Source organism: Durio zibethinus, chromosome 2 (genome assembly GCF_047325235.1).
Source record: "Durio zibethinus cultivar Kanyao isolate XHJ-2024 chromosome 2, ASM4732523v1, whole genome shotgun sequence".
Classification (NCBI taxonomy): domain Eukaryota; kingdom Viridiplantae; phylum Streptophyta; class Magnoliopsida; order Malvales; family Malvaceae; genus Durio; species Durio zibethinus.
Window position 1 is genome coordinate 14,976,717 of NC_143163.1, and position 9,070 is coordinate 14,985,786.

The following is a 9,070-nucleotide window of genomic DNA, read 5'->3' on the forward strand; positions in this document are numbered from 1 at the left end:
TATTTTCATTTTATATTTTTATCTTTATTTTCTAATTTTTATATTTATATTTTTGTTTTTGTTATTTATTTATTTTAATTGTGATTGAATTAATTAGAAAAAAACTTTGACATTAATTATAATATATATTTTGCATGATTTTACAATAAATTTGCATGATATGATTTTATATTTATTACATGTTATGATTATATATTTATTTGTATGATTATATTTGATTGCATAATTTTATGTGACTTATATTTGCATGATTAATTAATATCTACATGATATTTTATATTTTCCTTGATATTTTATTGCATGATAATTTTGCATAATAATTTTTGCTTATTTTAATTGATTTTTTTCTCAAAAGAAAAAGAAAAATAGCTTTCATAAAATCTTACCAACATATTGAAGGATAATTTTTCATAGAAAATCTTATTAACATATTGAAAGATATTTTTGAAAATAAATTATTTTTTTTATAAAAATTAGATTTTGAATCTCTGATAATGAAACTACTAAAAACGTTATGAATAGCAATTTCTATGTAAATTCATAGGGGAAGAAATATTTTTCTAAATTTTACCAATATATTGGAGAATTTAAACAGAACTTTTTGATACTAAGATTTTAAATCTCATTTGTTATCACAAATAAAAATTTTTTTCACAAAAATTAAATGAATTTGATGATAGAGCTACTTCAAAACATGACAAATAGTTTCCTTAAATATTTTTTAGGTGAAAAAATGTTCTTAAATTATTAATAACATATTGGAGTAATTTAAGTAAAATTTCCATTATTAAATTATTTGAGAAATTATAAAGATTTTTTTTAGGCTTGGATAAGTTCAAATCATGCTGGTACTATTTTTGGATGGGTGCTGTGAGGGTCTTATAACTTTTTTTATATGTAATCGCACTTTTGAATCTAAATTTGGTTTCATAGACTAGAATCTACCTTTTAAGGGCACCTAAGTCAAGCTTGGGACTCCTCTTTCAAATATGACAGATTCGGTTAGGTAGCCAATCGTACCTAAACAAAAAAGATTAGTGGTGACTCCTTAAATCTATATCTAGTGATAGGTCCATGGATCTATACGTTATGACAAAATAAAACCCAATGAACTTATAATATTCAAGGATGATAAAATTATAGACTTGAAATAATATCTCATTATCATTATAGTTACTTTTTAATGAAGTAACAAAATCATATATTTTATAATGTTGTAAGCTTAAAACTTTCTGATTTAACATAGAAAATTTTCAATAACATAAGATATGATATTGTGTTTGTATATAATAGAAATTGAAATATGACCCTACTAAAAATTTTTTTGGCTATGCCCTAACTAGCCATGAACACTTTATTGTCAACATGAAATGAAAATGTTTTTCTTTGGATTGGCAAGAAGCAAACTCATCTTCATATACTAGTTCATATGATAAATCTTTTTTATGGCATAAATGGATGAGATATATTAACTACAAGGCATTGGATTAATGCATAAATATGATCTTGTGTTACTATGCCTATTATTGAAGTTTTTGATGAAATTTATAAAATTTGTTAATTGGGAAAACAAAGCAAACTAACATTCCTAATTAACAAAACATGAAAAGCAACTAAAAAGCTACAATTGGTTCACATTGATGTTTATAGTCCTATGAGAATTTTTGAATGACAATGGATATTTTATTGCTTTCATAAATTATCTTATAAGGATGTGTTAGATATACTTCATGAAATAAAAATCTAAAGTAGCAATTGGTTTTAGAGATTTAAGGCCTAGATTGAGAACTAAAATGGTTGCAAAATTAAGATATAAGGTCAAATAATGGTATTGAGTACACATATGACAAATTTAATGAGTTTGTTTATGAAATCAAAAAGGATAAGCTTAATGAGAAGGTAGAAGTCTACACTTTTTGGACTATAATAACATCACTAAGGGCTATAAAACTTACAATCCATTTACAAACAAGGTGCTTATAACTAAAAATTTGAAATTTAATGAGCAAACTACTTTGAATTGGGAGAAGTCAAATGAAAAACTAAATCAAACTGCAATAAGCATGGTGAATTCCTAAGAGTAATAGGCTACATTTTCAAGGATGAAATAATTGACCGTGAAGTAGTAAGAAGAATTAGACAACTTACTAACATTTATTAAAGATCAAACATTGCCATTCTTGAACCTACAAGCATTGAAGAACTTGTCAAATTTTTAGAATAGAGAGCAGCCATGAAGGGAAAGGTTTTAATGATTAAGAATAATCAAACCTGGACACTAGTTGACTAACTAAGCAACAAAAATATCATTGAAGTTAAATGGATTTTCAAAACCAAGATGAATGAAAATGGTTCCATCAATGAACTCAAAGCCAAATTGGTTGCTAACGATTATTTTCAACAAAATGGTGTTGATTTTTCATAGACTTTTGCTCCAGTTTCAAAGCTGGAGACTATAAGGGTAGTTATTAGCCTTTGAAGCCTAAAATAGTTGAAAAATATATCAACTTGATATTAAATATGTATTTTTCTAAATGGTTATCTTGATAAAGAGAGTTACATTGCGCAACTTAAAGGTTCGTTGCTAAGGGAGATGAATACAAAGTCTATTTACTAAAAAAGGGTTTGTATAGACTCAAACAAGCTCTAAGAGCTTGGAACTGCAAAATTGATGATAATTTATTAAAGTTAGGATTCGAGATGCACTACAAAAAAACTTTCAGCTTTAGTCAATTTTCATAAGTAAAAGCAGGCTATATTGACGGATAGATGGTACCATCAAAATATACAAAATATATACCTACACTTTCATCTTCTATTGGTATAGAAGAATCATATTCTAATAGTTTAACACTATTCATCAATATAGATATGTTATATCCTAATGACAATACTGTAAGTGTTGATAATTTTCCAAATAAAAAAAAAAACACTCGCCTTTTTTAGATGAGGTAATAACTTCAATGTTATCCTTTGTTAATTTTTATTTTTAAATTAAAAATAAAGATATACCAACATTTTCGTTACTATTTACCATTGGTAAAAGTCAAGCTTTATATTTGGGAGAATAAAAGGGAATTAGGTAATTAGTATCTTTTCTTTTTTTTCATTTTGAGAACTATCTTATTTTGGGAGAATACAACCAACCCTTTTTTTTCTTTATCTTCACCACCACCACCCCTACAATTGACAGTCCTCTTCAAATCCTAGACTCTATTGTTGTCGTATCCATCTTTGTTGCTCCTCTAATCTTTAGGTTTTAAAAGAAGGTGAGCTTGTATTTTTTTTATCCTACACGTTTATTTGAACATTTTTTGTTTGATTTATTTAGAAAAAATTCACATGATTGACTATCAATTCATAATTCCAAATAGCTTTATTGTCTCGTTTATACACTCAAGATCTAAAAAATCTTTCAAAATTAAGAGACCATCCTTTTAACCAAATATTTGTTCTCATTTCCATGTCTTCTCACATTTTACTAATCTTATCCACTTATGTGAAACCTTTATTTTCTTTGCAATTTCTTCTTACCTATGACTCACTTGAAACTATATTCTGTTTCATTTAAATAAGCTTCCATTATGTAAAGCTTTTTTCAACTTACAATCTTACCCACCCATTATCCAATTCTCCTTGATTTTACATTTCTGATAATTAATAGTGGTTTTTACATTTACTAATGTAAGTCAACAAAATTATTCATTGAATTAGTGTGAAAATGAGTTTTATGTTTGATTTATATTTTGAAAACACAATGATAGAGATCTATGGAGGATGTAAGTGTTTTAATTATGCTTCTAAAGTGTTTGATGAAATGTTTGAGAAAAATTTGTTTACATATATATGCTTTTTTAAATTATGTTCAAAGAATAGTTTTAATCTTAATTTAATCTTCATTTTAATAATCTTATGATTGGGTCATTTACCTTAAGTAATTTTTAGGAGATGAACATTTTCTTTCCCAAATATCCCTTATGAAATTTTGGCTACTCTAATTAACTTGGTTTGTCCCTTTAGCTTATGTTTGCTCTTTTCTTTTTATATGCTAGCTATTTGACAACTTTTTACAATTTTCTTTTACTAAATATAAGCTATTAGATTAGGGCATGAGATTTTATTTGTTTCAACCCTTTTAATTTAGTGTTGAAAATATTTTCTAATCTATTACAAACATTTCAATTAATAATAAATAAAGATCAACCAACAAATTGATATGAAATAAACTTAATTGCAGAATTGCAGTAATATAGTAAGCTAATCTTTTTCATTGATGAGTTCTTAAAAAATTATAGGAAAAATATTTCATACTATGGTTTCAATAAAGTATTGGTAACTTAAATTTAGAAAATGAAAAAAGAATTTAACCAGTATATGGTAATGGTTAAGAATTTAACCAGTATATGGTAATGGTTGAGAAAAGCTAGATATAAAGTACTAGAATCACTTAATATCTTTTAAGTTCAATAAAGTTTTTGTTTTTTCTTTTCTTTTTGATTAATCATTCTTGATTATATTTATCATTTTAGGAATTACTTAAATTATAGGAGATTGTTGGAACTTAAAGTCTAAGTCTCTCCCAATAATTATTTCTTTGCTCGCAATTTCAAAACATAAGTTGAGCTTACTATCGATGAAGGAATCAAGGAGTGAGAGGTGTTGTATGTGCTTTTTTCGTCTATCTATTTTAAATTTGATTTGCCTTACCTACTATTGGTTATGTTCTTGAATAGATTTTAAATTGAAATGCACACTCCTAGACTCCTAGTTCTTTTTTATGGTGCTCTAGATGTATAATTTTGCTGGCTTGCAAGGTCTTGTTTAAATTAATTATAACTCTATCTAGATTTAAGATTTGCTTTTGGTTTTCACTTTCTATGAACCAACTCGTTGTCTTTTTTGTCGGCTTCAAATTGAACCTATTAATCTATTAGTAGCTATTTTTAAATAGAGTATTAAAAAGCTTGAAAATGGTTAGGTTATTGTAATAAGTGATTTATTTACTTGAGATTATGGTTTTAGAATGTCTGTGAGTGTGTTTGCTTTCAATGCAAAATGTCAAATTCAATCTAAACTATCTATTGAAAGAGGTAAAAAAAATTAGACTCTTATTATATTATTTGTTTAATATATTAATAGGTAAGACCAACTAGGATGCTAGTAAGACATTCTAATCAGTAGACTTTAATAGTGTGATTTGATTTGCAGTAGCCTTTTTCTCTAAGCAAACTTTAATGCCATTGTAACTCTAATAATGCAAAGATGTATAGGTAGGTTAATGACCTAACTCGTAATCTAGTGGCTTTCAAATTTTAGGTCTTAAGTTAATTATTTGCACTTTCATTTTCTGTTATAATATTTTATTTAATAGGGTTTGTAATAAATCTGAAATGTGTTAATATGTCAAAATTGGTAATAGGCACATAGATGCATATCTGTAGATAAATGGTAGGCCAATGGCCACCTCTATGCAATAATAATGTTTTATTAAAATCCTTTTAGGATTACCTTGAAAAAGGTTCTAGTGAATTGGTGAAAAGGAAATATAATACTTTTATTATTATACATGATTTTTACTATGTTGTCATAATGTTTTTGAACTCACTATCTTATCTACCCATTTTCCCCTTTTTCCTTGGTCTTACATTTGCAATAATTAATAATGGTTTTGTCCATTAATAGTAAGGTAAAGTTTGCAAAACTATTTATGTATTGGTGAAAAAATGGGTTTTGGATTTAAGTTGCATTTTGGAAATACAATGATAGAGATTTATGCAAGATGTGGGTGTTTTAATGATGCTTATAAGGTGTTTGAAGAAATGTTTGAGAGAAATTAGTTACATTCATATGAGTTAAAGCAATTTTTTCCCTTTTTTTGCTATTTAAATTAAGTTTAAAAAAATAGTTCTAATCTTAATTTAATTTTGATTTTAATACTTATTACATGTCATAAATTAAATTTAGCTTGGTAAGTTAGATAAAATTTTTAAGCTTGATGTTTTGTTATGGTGGGTTGTTGTCATTGTATATCATTTGGGCTTCTCTATTTGGGTCTTGAAGACATCAAATATGGATGAAATGTTATGTTCTCTTTTTTTTTTAAGGGTTATTTGGATGTTGTACTAGTTTAGATTACTATCATTGTCTATTTTGTATCTTTTAGGTAACCATTTTGTTCTATTTCGTATTTACAGTCTCTTGTTAAATGTATATTGCTAGCCTTTAGTTATTATGGATTTTTTAATCTTTTGATATTTAGTGTTTCATACAAATCATTTTTGAATTACTTTAATTCTTTATGTTTTTAACTTAATTATCTAATTGTTTTTTTTTATTTTATGCAGCATAGAAACCTATGATGGGATATTTTTGGACAATTTTTTGTTTACTTCAAGATTCATATGTGTAGACAACAATGACGTTTGTTTTTATTTAGCTCTAGTATAATAACTTTACTTTTTGACTTACTCTTAGTTTGTGGATCATAAAATAATTTGTTTGTAGTTTAATTTCAAATGTTATTAAAAACATTGTATTTTGTTGTGGTATTTTTACTTTATATGAAATCATACTAAATTAGAATTATAAATAAATTAATATTGATAATTGAAAATATAATTCAAAATGAAAGATTTTTATCAATATTTTAACATCTATACTGATGGACGTTAGTGTTGGAATATTCGTGGTTATATCAATAACCATTGATCATCAATAAAACATAATGTCGATATAGGTAAAAATATATAAAGCTATATTAACGGGCATTTACTCTCAGTAACGTAATGCCTAATAGACTAATGGTATAAGTAAGAAAGGTAAAAATACACAAGGCTATATTGGCAGGCATTAACCATTAGTATAAGATATAATGTTAGAATGGACCACTGGTATAGGCAAAAAAGTTAAAAACATGAAATAGATGGTGTAATGATGATTATACATTTATTAACAGACCTAAATCGTTAGTGTATTTTATCCGACAGCTAAAAATCTATCAATATAGGTCTATATCAACAAGAGATATGCTAATAGCTAAAAATTTGTTAGAATACACATTTTGATCATCGGTATAGGGATTTTTGAGCTATACCAACATATTATTAAGTTTTACCAATGCTTTCTTAAGCACTAGTATATGACAATTTTCTTGTAGTAAAGAGTCTTGGTAAGGTCACACTATATATTAAGGATGTGTTTGGTATATAAAATTATAATAGGATAAGATAAGATAATATTATGAATAGGATAAGATTAAATAATATCATCCTATCTTGTGTTTAATGTGTGCAATAATTAAGATAGGATAATTTATTTATTGGTCAAAATTATCTTTTCTCAAAGTTTATACAATTTAAATTATTTATATAATCTTTAAGGGTATAATAGGACATATAAGTTTAATATCATGGATTAAAAATAATCCTCTTCACTTTAGGAGGATTGAATCATCTATACTAAAAGGATGAATAATCTTCCTTCTAATTATATCCTTTTCTTTATATACAAATCAAACATTATATAAAATTATTAGTATTGTATCTTATTCATCATCCAATGCACCAAACATGACCTAAAGCTATTGACAATAATGATTTATTTGTTGTTTCATTGTATATTGATGATTTGTTTGTGGTAGGAAGTAATTTTGAGTTGGTGCTCAATTCAAAGATCAAATGATAAGGGCCTTTGAAATGACAAACTTGGAGGAGATGTCCTGTTTCCTTGGAATTGAAATTTATCAATTTCAACAAGGAATCTTCATTTCATAAGAGAAATATGCTAAATAAGTTTTAAAGAAATTCAAAATGGAAAATTCCAACGCTATTTGCACGTCTTTGGTTTAGAATGAAAAGCTTAAGAAGGATGACAACTTCTAGAAGGTTGATGATGGAGTTTACAGAAACTTCATTGAATGTTTATTAGACTTGACATAGCATTTGTTATTATTCTTCTTTCATGGTTCAAGCATTGTATTAGTAAAATTCGCTTTAGATTAGCAAAGAGAATGCTAAGATAAATCAAGGTTCAATTGATTTTGGTGTTTTATTTCAAAAGTATGAAGAACTGAAGCTATTAGCATCCATAAACAATGATTGGATAGGGTTTTGTGAAGATATGAAGAGCATTTCAAGTATTTATTTACCTTTGGCTTAGGTGCATTTTTTTGGAACTAAAGAAAAAGAAATGGTGGCTCAATCAACAATAGAAACTAAATACATTACTACAACTACCTCTATCAATCAATGAATTTGGCTAAAAAAAATTACTAGAAGATTTAAATTTAACCCAATCTTATGCAATTAAGATAAGATGTGATATTCAATTAGAAGTGGCTATTACAAAAAATCCTATGCTATATGGAAGAACCTAGTATATCAAGATAAAGTTTCATTGTATCAAATATGCTGAAGTAAAAAATGAAGTAAAGTTGGTCTATTACAACTCAAATGGTCAGCTTGCAAAAATTTTGACTAAAAGCTTGCATAAAGCAAGGTTTGAAACGTTAAGAGAAGCCTTGTTTCTAAGAAAAATGTCAAGGGAGGTTTGTTAAGTGTTGTGGTATTTTTGCTATTAGTTTAGAAAATTCATTTTGTATTTTGAAGTAGTTAAACAACTTGGTATTGTATTCTCTATATATTAGATTATATATTAGAATGAAGATTAGAAATTTAATTCTTCCATTTTTTCTTTTCTCTCCGTTCTTCTTAGTTTCTAGTGCTTTCAATTTTGTTTACTTGCTTGCTTAATAATATGATGGAATATCCCTAAAGTGATGTAATATCTTGGATCCAAGTTGTTAATTAACTTGATAATGATGCTAAACCTTGTGACTTTAATTTTATAATTAAGTTAGATTTGTTTTATACAAAAATTGGACATTTTAAACCATTTAGTGAAATCATATGAAATGTCTTAAATTTTAATTAAAAACTGAAAAACTTATCATACTACATGTATGTTACAATTGTTAATGCATAAGATAATTTTATTATAAAAATTCCAACAAATTCTAATTATATGCAAAAGCTCAATTTTAATTTTTTATTAGTAATGAATAATTTGGCAT